Source organism: Numida meleagris, chromosome 4, assembly GCF_002078875.1.
Source record: "Numida meleagris isolate 19003 breed g44 Domestic line chromosome 4, NumMel1.0, whole genome shotgun sequence".
NCBI classification, from domain to species: Eukaryota; Metazoa; Chordata; class Aves; order Galliformes; family Numididae; genus Numida; species Numida meleagris.
The window spans coordinates 59,786,118-59,798,606 of NC_034412.1; the positions used below are offsets into that span (position 1 = coordinate 59,786,118).

General features: G+C 39.3%; 1 long non-coding RNA gene across 2 annotated transcripts; it reads left to right on the forward strand.

The window, feature by feature from the left end:
• Nucleotides 634-12,210, forward strand: LOC110398342. Of its 2 annotated transcripts, XR_002438330.1 has the most exons (4): nt 634-2,365; nt 3,940-4,118; nt 9,251-9,353; nt 10,211-12,210. It is a non-coding gene; the product is annotated as an uncharacterized LOC110398342 (long non-coding RNA). The 2 variants fall into 2 exon arrangements; XR_002438331.1 differs by having other exon boundaries at nt 634-4,118.

Here is a 12,489-nt window from a genome sequence, read left to right on the forward strand (position 1 = left end):
CCTCTTTGTGAATAAGTTCCTTCTAACTACTGCAGGTGGCAGGCCCCTTTTCTCTAAGCTTGAGTTCGTGTGTGTCCTGAGACATCAGAGGGAAATATCAGGTGGGGGAAGGAACTGAAGAGAGACAGGAATGCTGCGCAGGTGTGAGGAGATTGTTTTGTACAACTTCTTTGAGGCAGAGAAAAACCTAAGAAGGGTGAGGTCTGGGGCTTTGTCAGTGCTGCATGAATGTGTAGTTGTGGGAAAGAAGTGTGTCTCTTTGAACAGTCACATCAGAACAAGTCTGTCTCATTTCTTTTTGTTTATTTATATGAGTCAGAAGTATATTTATTTGGACAGCTTGAAATAAATTCTGTTTTCAAGCAGGAAAAGTACAGCTAAATCCTTGAATACTGTGAATTTGCACCACTGCATTGAAATCAAGAAAGCTTCATTGATGTATGTCAGTTGTTGCATATTCTTAACTAGAAAAAAGTGTAATGTAATGCATGTTAAAGATGTCCAGATCAAATTTTTTTCAAGTAAATTCTTCAGCTTGCATGCCTGGATGGCTGAGATATCCTGGCAGGTATATTAGAAAAAAACTTGGTAAATTAAAACTAATATACAATGCCTGCTGTTTCTGATCTGGTTATAAGCTGTGCCATGGTAATCCTAAGTAATGCTTTCTTAGTATATATGCACTGAACATTTTATTATTCAGTATACCTTCTTAAGGGACAATATTCCTTATGCTTAATCTCTCATAGAAAAAGCATAGATTAGATATAAACAATAACTGCTTAAGCTGGGGATACATGCTCCATCTAATCATTGTACAAGATGAGGCAAACTGCTCAGAAACTAGTTTTTAAGCTTTATAGATTTACTCAGCGGAACAAGTGCATTGCACGAAACAAACTGATGCAGTGCCAAAGCTCACACAGGGGCAGATCTCAAATTGCCTGGCACAAGGCTGTTTTAGCCAGAAGTTTGGAGCATTTGAAGGAAGTGACTGTGAGAGGCAGTGCCCCCCACACCTTACCACCTCAGAACTCAGGGGAAAGCAGAAGCTATTGGCCTTGAACACAATGGATGTGTAATTGGTCTCATGTTGGGAGAAAAAACTGTTTTTGTTGGCAGGTCTTCCCTTTAACTTGGCAAAACCTTGGAAGATCATATACCACTGTACAGTCTGTGGGCTGCTGCCCATCTTTCATATGATCTGCCTTTGATACCACAACATTTTTTATTCACAAGATAACAGGGCTTTACAGATAGGATCTTTCTCTGACATTAAAATGGTTCCACATCCTCTCTCCAGGACAAGTTACCTCTCGAGCCAAGAATGCTTCAGTTTAAGTGCATGGAGCCAGTCACACACTGCTTTGAGCTGCATTTGCCAGGGTTTGGCACTTATATTTATGTCTGATTTTTTGCCTCCAGTTTTATCTTTCCTATTCTTACATTTGCATATGAAACGTACTCCAGGGTTTGCTGCTCTCCTGCATCTTAGGCAGTTTTACAGTTGCCCAGGAAAGGTGTAAAAGAGGCTTCCTGGCATAATGGATCATCTAAACTGTGCTGCCAGAGCTGACCCACCAGTGACAGCTATGCAGGTCTTTACATGTCAGCCATAACTTCAGAACATCTTTGTTTCTCTGCCCCTAAGGGAAAGGAATGTGGGCTTGCAGTGCCTTGACACTGATTCCTTTTTCTGAAAGATTCCCAGGAGGAAGTGAGGTCAAGAGAAGAAGGGATTTGTGGGTAAAGTATGAAGTGTTGTGAAAGGATGGCAGCAGTGTTGGAGAAGTCTTTATTTTAGCATATCAGTGAATTGTGAGTTGCAATTTCATCCTCTTTTTATTCCCCAGAGTGAAAAGGAGAATTCTAATTTTCTATTGAAACAAAAGATTTATGCATAATGTTCTATATCTTATAGTAGGCATTGGGTTGGAGAGCATGACTCAAACTTTCAGGCTGGAAACAACTTGCTGTGCCCACAGAAGTAGCAAAGGATACGTAACCACATCCCTTATGGATAAGAATGGAGCATACAAAGACTGTTGAAGATGAGGCATTGAAAAAAAGAAATACAAATGCTTCTGGAGACCTTATAAAATGACAGTTAACTCTACTGTTCAACAGAAGTCCCTCTGGCAGACTGTTTAAGCTGCACTCTCTTATCCAGCCATTAGAGGAGAACAGTTCTGGGAAGAATGAGAGTTTGGAGTTACTCTGCCACGTCAAGAGTGCGGAGCTTCATCTAAGCAACCTACTGTTGTCATCAGGCAAACAAATAAGCAAAACCTAACCCATGTACCTGGAAGGCTGGAGAATAGCTCATCACTGCTAGTCATGCAAGAAAGGAGGGTTTGGCATATGTGTAAGAATTACTGGTTAGCTGGATTTTCAAACTTCAAGAAAAAGTTGGGCTTGCATTTTGAGTAAAGTTTCTTCTTTTACCTCAGCAATGTCCTTGTTCCAAGTTTATTTTGGCATGCTGCTCATTGGTAATATGATTCTTGTCTGTGTTTATGTAAAGTATCCTGCATTCCTGAGCACCCCACACTGACTGACATTAATGCAGGTTTGTGTTACATTTGCAGTTCATGACTGAACTTCATTTTGGGCACCTACATTTAGCTACTGTAAGGCACTCCTGAGGGAAAAAAAATCTACCCAAGTAATACATTCTCAGCAAACACTGTTAGTGTGAAGCGCTGTGTCTATAGAATAACTTAGCACAGTGGCAGAGTAGATGGATGCTAGCTACAAAAATGTACAGATCTGTAAATCATACATTACACTAAGCACCAAGATGATGCATTGCAGCTCTATGCCATCTTTCTCTCTTGAGTGTTACAATCATATCTGCCCGTTGTTGTACAGTTAGAAATTGGAAAAAAAAAATAAAAATCAAGTATTACGCAAGGTCTCATGGTTGCATTTAACCAACCTCAAAACTCAGATGTATTTACAATTAAAAATCAGGCAAAGTATTTCTCAAACTTAAGATTTACTGGGCTCTTAAAATTTGTTAGCAACAACAAATTCCAGTCCCTTGGTTCAAAATACTCTTAATTGTATCCAGGAATTGCAGGGTGACCCATACTCATCATTGAATTATAAATGGGATGGAGATGAACTCCTGAAAAGCCCACCATGGTGTGACAAAATGCACATGCATCACTGTTAGATGTTAGATAAGCTTTCTAAGACCTGTATATAAAAATTCAATTTCTGATATTCTATGAGAAATTTTTTTGTAAAAACTGTAATTTGAATCAAATTCAGGTCCTATGTCAACACTGATATCTTAAATGCTCTCAGTTTTTTAGTTCCTATCTATATAATTTCAGACTGAAAAAGTGGCACATGGCAATTCAGTGTTAGCTGTAAACAGATGAGGGTAAGCTGGAACAATTTACTGAAAGTTATATCCATGTTGGAATATATTCCTTTTATTTTGCATGCCAGATAATGGGAAGAATAAACAAAATTAGATCTATAATTTTGCACCAAAGTGGCTTCTACAAGTGAAAATGCACTCACAGAATGACATGTCATGATTTTACTCCTTGTGTCTAAGGAAGTAGTTACATGTTCCTCTATTTGCGACTTCTTTCTGAATGTCAACTGCAGACCCAAAAGTGCAGGCTGTAATTGGTGCAAAAAATAGATGCAAGTTATTGTGCAAAAGAGATTGCTGAGTACAGGAATGCAAGTTTAAGTAATAGAAATATCTTTTGACCTTTTGTATGTCATTTATTTCAGGTTCTTATCTTGACAGAGTAGAAGGAGCTTAATATCAGTTAACATACTTTGTTATGCTGTAGTTCAGTGCATTCATCAAAGACCAATAATAGAGCCTGAAGGTTCTGGACAATAATGTGCTGCAAACAACTGTTTGCCTCACTACCTTTTTACTTACACGTAATTTGTGTTTGTTTCTGGAAGGTGATATCTGGCTTTAATAACATCCATGGACAACCCATGCGAAATAAGAAGCAGGAGAAAGGAGCATACTTTGAGGAGCAAACTATTTGGGTGTATTTCCTCTTGTATATTTGGAGAAGCGCAGGACTTGGAATTCTCTGAAACATAAGCTGGCTCTTCTTCCTCTCCCCAGAGAACCCGTGAGTAATTGGTGTGCAAAAGTTGTAATTATATTCAGGTGCTTAATCCACAGTATGTCAGGCCACATGGCACTTCCCTAGTGCTTATGTCTTGTCTTGGAAAAGCAATGTGAGAAATTAATTTAAACTGTGGGAGTCCTTGAACATGCCTACAGCACTCTGAAAAATGTGTTTTCCAAAATGGCTGGGGGACAGCACGCTGCTAGTGACTTCCTGTGGATCACATAACCACCTTGGCCAGCGGGCCAAGCTCCTGGGCACCCAGGCCAGACAAGGTTTCCTGAGCTGTGAAATAATTCCTCTGTAATCTCATCAAACCCTGCAGCATGAATCTGCTTTTCATGGGCAGTCTCCAGGCTGCTCTTACTGGAGCGTGAAGCCTGCACTCAGTGAGGGGCTGCATGGGACTGCACATCCTCCTGCCCACACTGGGCAGAACTGATCCCTCAAAGCTAAGAGCTTGCCAGTACAAAAACCTTCCTGACTACTCAGACCTACATTACAACCAGAAATCTCTTTTGCCAGAGTGATGTTACTATGTCAGGTTGTATCCCAAAACAATAAGGGTTTCCAGGAAAAATTACAGGTAATTTTCTTAACCAGAGAACCATGTGTTCTACGCAAGTGAAAGCAAATCATGCTTGTGCTAATCATCTCACTTGTCATTGAGCAAAACAAAGCTTTTGAAGCTAATTCAGAAATATTCATCCCATCAAAATGCAAGCTTTGCTGGGTCTGCTTACCTGTGCAGTGTTACTCTTAGACACATACATACATTAGCATTGCCTTGACTCCAAGTCTAACATATCCTGATAGATATACTGGAAGTCAGTGGAAATCAGCACTGAATCCGGATTTCCCAGTTCACTTTGAAATAACTTTCTGGAAGATGTACCAAGACTGGGAATACTTTGGTCATTCATGGAAAATTGCCCCTGTGCTATGTAAGCAAGCCCTGCTTTTCATTCTGTGACTCTTTCCTGGCTCTGGTACAACTTCTTAACCTACTACTTTTATCATCTTCAGTTGCTTTTCAGTGCAGATGCTTTTATATCTGAGACATGAAAGAAGCACAATTTAAAAAGCAAAGGATGTTCTTTCAGAAGACTCATCAACAATACCTGTTCCCTTCAGGAAGCTCATAGCATTTTACTACCTTTAAATAGCAATGCTTTGTATCTGTCACCCTACTTGTCATTATCTCATTGTTAGGTTTTGTATGTTTGGTTAGTAACACATGCTCATTTGCCTGATTAGCACCAGGCTTTAATTTCTTTTAATAAGTATACTTTGGAGTCAGGATGATCTCTATCAACCTGAATAATTTAACTTTGCCATGTAGAATTAATTGAGATGAAGACTGTCAAGTGAAATGTAAAAAATAATCAGTAGTTCTCATTAGGAGATAATAACAAGATATTTTTTATCAGTATTGTTTTGGTCCCAGCATCAAATTTTGTTCTTTAAGAACTGTTGCATGTTACAAATGTTCATTTGAATACATTTGATCTCATCTGGCACCATGCAAATAAATAAAATCCTTAACCGTCTTTTGATGACCAGTAATCAACAGTGCAAACTAAATACTAAGAAAGAGATTTAAGAATAGGTAGCTAATTTAGGCATACAATAAATAAGAAACAACTGAGGAATAAGCTGAGGCAGTCTCTGTTAGAAATTAATTATCGTCTCCAAGAATATACTGAGTAGTCCTAATAAAATGTGGGGAGGTTTAAGAAAGTGCTTTCAAGGGGAAAAAGGAAGGGCCAGAGGAGCTGTAGTCATCAAAGAACTGACTGCTTTCTGTTCCCCTTCAAGAATGTCCTGCTTTGGGGATCAGAACATCACCTAATTGTGTTCAAGTCTTTGCTGGCTCTCTGCATATCAAAATACTACAAATTGTGTTGCCTAGCACATTGTCTACATGCCTGTACTCGATGCACTTGCTTTGGCATTTAGAGTTTTTTACTAGGGGCCAGTGGAATATGTGTAGTCAACAAGGCTGTATAACTGTTGTAAAGGTCAATTGGAATGCCATTTCAAATTGGGACCTAGGGAGACATTTTAAGTTTTGGAGAGCCACTCCAAAAGTAATGCCTCCTTTTTTATAGTGTTGGCCCATGACTTCAGAAACTGATGTTGGTGGTAAAGCAGTAGAGGGTTAACCTTTCCACCAGTATTCTGTTATGTATTGTTGCCATGAAACAGAAGACAGCAGAAGGGCATACTGACAAAATGGTGTCTGACATGGACATGCATATGGAGCAAAAGTGAGACATTGAATTCTTCATGTGAAAAAAATGGCACCCACTGACATTCATCAACACTTGCTGAGTGTTGATGGAGACCATGGATGTGAGTGCGATGTGAGGCGGTGGGTGGTGCATTTCATCAGTGGTGACAGCGACAGTAGGTCACCTCTGCTGGTTCATATTCTTTCAAGCACAGCCTGCAAGCTCCTGTTCATCGCTGACAAAAATGCGTAGCTAATGGTGGTGTCTATGTTGTGGAACAGTGTTTTGTAGCTGAGAATTTGCTCTATCAAATAGTGTTATAGTACTCTTTGTATCGGTTGTAGTTTCCATGGAAATAAACAGGAGGCATTACTTTCAGAGCAACCTATGTAGTTCTTTTCAGTATTTTCATTAAAGAGTATGAAAGTGAAGACTGAATAAACTGGTGAAATGGTTTAAGTAAACACACGAAATTCAATGCAAAAATAGACATTATGACAGTGGGGAAGGAAAAATCTCATGTACAAGTATAAAGAAGTGACCGTGTAGGCAGGCAATAATGCTGTGTAAAAGAATGGAAAGGAGATTTTAATGGGTCAACAAATGAGTCAACGATGTGATATCATTGCAAAAAAAAAGGAAGAATTCTGGATTACGTTAGTACGTTTGTTAAGTTGTATATCTATCTATTCTCAATGTTGGAGAAGCTTATTGGGAATATGATGTAGAAGCTTTTTGGGAATATGATGTAGAAGTGCATTTGAGTTAACAGTTCAGAGGAGAGTGTAAGTCCAATAGAAAAACTGGAGGATTTTGATTTGTTATGGAGAGGATAGAAGACTTGGTCCAACTTTTCTGTTTTGAAAAACCTGCCAGGGAGAAGAATGGTGCTGGCTAATTCTATCCCTGCTAGGGATAGGGCGGCAAGTAGTTTGGTTAACGTGCAGCAAAAAGATTTTGAGTGTCCAGAAGAGCTGATATCCCAAAACAGTCAGCTATTCGAGGTGGCTATGGAGTCTCTTCCTTTGGAGATTTTCAAGAACAGAGCAGTGAAATATCTCCCAGACTGGGGAAACTTCTCAGTGATTTCCTTCTGACCATGTTCCTGTTTTCTTCCAACGGAGAGTGGAGTATGGAGAAAGGCAGTGGGCAGTCATAAGGAGGGCATTTGCATCAGGCTATCGCCTCAGCCAAGGAGTCCCAAGGCATTCTAATAGTCATAAGGTGATAGGACATGTGGGTTAAAACACAGATCCATGCTGAGCTAGTATAGGCACTGTGAAACGGAAAATAATTCTACAAATGCAAAATGTTGGCTGTGTTTCAAATCAGGGAAATTCTTCTTGCTTAAATGATCAGTTTCTATACAACAGCAGCATTATTTGCTTTCTGGATTTTCTTTGTGTTGTCTCACATTTCCAGGACTGTGGTAAACATAAAGGTCATAATGAACCGTTCAAGGAGCATGAGGTTCATGGGGTTAGAGATGTCATCCCTGTTGCCTACAATTAAATCTGAGAAATAGAAATCTCACCCTTTCCAGTTCGTTCTTGGGCAGTGTGCCCAATGAAGTAATTTTCCTTTGATTATGTAGCCAGTCATGAACTTATGAATAAATTTGATGACTGCATACTGTATTTATTTATTTATTTTCATTATATGAATTTTATTCTGACTAGAGGCTATATAGTATGTTACGCTGCCCATCAGACTTGGCTCCAGAGTCAAGCTTCAAGAACAGTGTTCTGATCTTGCCAGCTTACTTAGCCTACAGTCACTCAGCCCACAGCATATTGTCAGCTTTACTGAAAAGAGCCAAATAAGACTTTACCATAATGCTTCTTCCCTGCTTCGCCACAAAAGACAGCACATTTCTTGAAACAGATTGGGCAGAACTTATTGTGGTACTTGGCCAAGAGCTCTGTTAATATTTCATGGGCTCAGAAGAAGCAGCCCGGTCCTGTTAACTGTTGAGTGCTGAAGGGGAGCCAAGAAGAAAACAATTCTTTCTCATGGAGTTACAGGAATACTCTGCTCATAATATATCTATATTTTTATGAGCTCCAACAACTATGAACACAGGAGGAAATGTAATTTCCCCTATAATGCTGTGCTGAGGAGAAACAGCATGTCCTAAGATCACAGAATAAGGGCTACTGAACTGCACATGAGGAAAAAGTACTGTTAGGAATAAAATCCTCCAAAGGCACCCATGCAGTACGTGCCATCATTGTCCAATACAAGCTGAGAAGAACATTCTTCAGAAGTGTTCTCAGGATAATCCACAAAACCTTTCAGGAAAGGTGCTTTTCAAGTTGAGATTGCTCTGAGCAGTTGCCAGCAACAGAACAGAAACACCAGAAAAAGTCATGAGGCATAACAATAGAAGTGTTTTCCTAAGCACCCGCAACCTTACAGGTCTCCTCACCTTAGATGTGTCAGTGTACCTGAAGAGAACCGTAGGAAGCCAGCTGGTATCAGAATCCCACAGATTAGGTCCTGATAGTTTAGCTTGGTCACTGTATGTACTTTCCACACTGACTGGGATGGGTGTTTTTTAATTCTGTAGTGAAGGAACGCAAATCGTGGCACTCTCCACCTTTTGCAGATGATTTCGCTGTGGTGCATTATCATGACACAGTACCCACTGTATAATTTTATGTAAGAAGGCATGTTAGGACCCAGCACGCTGAATGAGTTAATGATACAGCAGAGAATCTGCGTCTGGCTACTTCACCATACTGGTGATGAACAGGAGAGCAGGAAGTGGTGAGAAAGCGTGGCATTAAAATTGTACCAGAGCAAGAGCAGAACCATCATACAGACCCAGACCATTGTTAAAACTCTAAAATTAGAGGTATAATCATAATAGAAACCTCACATTCTAACTTAATTTAGGTTCTCCAGGAAGAATTGCAGATGCTTTCATCCCACAAAGCATGTTGCCTGGACAAGTCTTCAGGAGTTGTTTGCCTGCTGGCCATGACAACGCATGTAGCTGGTAAGGTTTGTGTATTGCGGCCAGGCAACAGAACAACTTCTCTGCCTCTCTCTCTCCATCTCCCTCTCTCTTCCCTTCCCTCCACCCAGGCTCATTCCCACTGGGCATTTCTTTCAAGTTCCACTGCCAAATTTCTCTCCTGCTAGGCGTTCTGTTTGTACATTGCCAGAGCACGCTCTTTTCTCCTAAGCGTGCACTTTTCTTTCTTCTCCGTTTCACTAGTCTTTCCTCCTTCTCTTGTACTGAAATCTATTGAAACAATATACATATGTATATATATCCTTTTTTTCCCCTATTTTGTGTAGCTGTTGCCTACAAGTTTTTGTAATTACAATTTCTGCGAATCCATATGTGATACTTCCTTTGGTCTAACTCTTTGCTCCCCAATTACTCGTTGCTTTGACTGGTGCTGATTGCCTTTCAGAGCAAATGTTGATGCAATCTGTGCTTCCAGGTAACTAGTATAAAACCTCACCAAACAGAAACTCAAAAGATTTTGATTCTGTAAAAGTACAAAGCTGTGAAATGATTTGAATGTTTTCAAACTGTTCATTCAAAATTAAATTCTCTTCCACGAACTGCACAAGTTATAGCATTTTAGTGGAGGAAAAAGAAAGATTTCTGGAGTAAACTTTTCTGCAGTATTATATTCTGCTGCTTTTAACAAATGCATAGGGGACTTTGAAGTATTGTGTTAAGCGGAGAACAAGCTTAGCATGAGAAATGGTGTCTGCTCTGTAAATGCTGATATGTGTATTTTAACACCAAGTACAGTATTATCAAAATGCTTCCTATTGGTTGTTGAAAACAACCTTCTCCATATTTGAGTAATGTTCTGTATTCTTTTATTTATCTAGGATGAGGAATAGCCTGAGCACAAGAAGTTTTTCTGGGAATGCATCCAAGGAATGCTAGCAGAGGCTTTCTAGTTAATCAGTTTGTCAAAAGCAAGACTTTTTCAGCATGCAGCATCATTCACGTAATTTTTCATTAAGCCTTTTAATGTAAGCGCCATTAAAGCAAGCAGCTGTGATATGGAAATGTTTGTTTATGCAAGATCACTTGAAAGTCCTAACTTTTCATCTGTGCAACAACAAACTGAACTACAGATACTGAGCGCTGCTGAACAGCAGCCACAACATAGCCACACACCACACACTCGCACACAGTCTTCCTTAAAGTTTGCTCTCTGTTCATACATCATAACAGAAGTGTTACTCATAAAGGATTTAAAGTCTCCAAGCATATGCATCCATTTCCACCATTAAAGTGGATTCAGGTGCTTGGCATGACTGTCTCCAGGCAGACTTCCTTTAAATAATTGATAGCTGCCGTCCCATTTCCCCACAGTTGTGTATCTGGATGTGCTCACATTGCATTTATGGGGGGGTTTGTACAAGTTGCTGGCTTACAGAACACGTGGTAAGGATCTCACACTTTCTTTTATTAACGTGATCTATTTTCACATTCTCAGATGACAAACTGTGCCAAATGAGCTTTCTTGCACCTACTTTGATACGATGAGAAATTTGTATGTCAGCCACAGCTGTCCTGAAAAGGTTGTAAAACTTTCAGTGGTGTGAGGCACTTGGATTTGATTGCCAGAAGATGTTGAGTGAAAAAGGGAGAGAGATGTGTTAGAAATTAACCTTTCCAATATTTAGCTGTGAAGAAATGTGTTGCATTTTGACATATCTGTTTTCTTAAGAGAAAGCCATAGCACTCCTCTGTAGTGTCACAGTCAAAATCTTGCCACTGGTGAAAGTCAATATGCTGCAAGCACTGAACCAAGAACTTTCCATTAGGTAAGTTAGTCTATTATGACTCTGGTCAAACTTACCTATTTGATACAATAAACCTCATTAATCATATGGCTAAAATGTTACAGAAAAAAGCCTTCCTTTCTTCCCCTTTTCTCTGCTGTTATATTCACCATTTCAAAGTCCTTCTGAGTCCTCAGTGCAATAGTTTTGAGATTCCTCAAAAGGAAGGGGAAGTTCACAATGATGACATCAGCATCCTGAGGACAAACAAATTTATTGTTGTCGTTTTTTTCTGCAGTGAGTACCAATTTGTTTGTCAGTCCTTTCCCATGTATGGTTTCTCCAGAGCTAAGCCAAAAGAGGTGAGGCAATAAGCAATGGCCTGGCAGTCAGGTGACATCAAAAAATATTGCCAAACACGTTGTTTGAAGGGACACAGAGAAGTGGTTGAAGGCCTTAATCTGTTTCTTCTGTCTGATTTTTGAGTTCATTAAAGGAACAGAGTAAATCTCAGTCAGACTTCTGAAAATTGAGATGCGAGCTTTCAGGATCCAGGCAATTCACTGCCCTTTTGCACAGAAATGAGTATCATTCAGCAACCGTCATCTTACCTAGACAGTATGTTTTTTAATACTCAGATCGTGGTCATCTAGCTTCTCTTCCACATCAATAGATTGTCAGATTTTTGTGAAAGTGAAAAAGAGTTAGGGCTATGATGTCTTTAGGTGCTCGTCTATTTCAGACTTTCAGTTCAAGTATATTCCAGGGTTCCTCACGTATTTGTCAAACTTGTGTGAGACTGTTTTGTTGAAGGCTGTAGTTCCCCCAGTCCTCCTTTTTCACATTTTATAAAACAGGTCTGAAATTTGCCTTTTTCTTCAGACACAGAGTCGTATATTTTGTAAGACCAGGGATAATAGACTTGCAGACAGTGCAAAACACCGCTCTGGTTAGGCTGAGGTCAATGTTTAAGGAGGCCTTGCTGATATAATTCTATTAATTTAGTAATGGGTATTTAGTGGCTCTTCCGGTATGACAACTCTAGTTTCCTGATAATCTTTTTATTGTTAGAAAACCAAACTGATTCATGACTTGCAAATGGAATTAACCTTTTTTTTTTTTTTTTTTTTTTTTTTAAGAGTTGCAGTAAGTACTGAGTCTTTCTTTTCAGTTGTAATTGCAGCAGAGGAACTGCATGTGATATTTTTTGTCACAAAGAATAGCTACTGTACGTACTGAGACTCTCTAGAATAAGAAAAAGAAAAAATTCTGTATTTTCAACATTTTACTAGTTTCATTGATATTTACTATTTTCAAAATTGCTTTGGAAAATCTCTGTTGTAGACCTGATTGATGAAAACAATTTGGAAAAA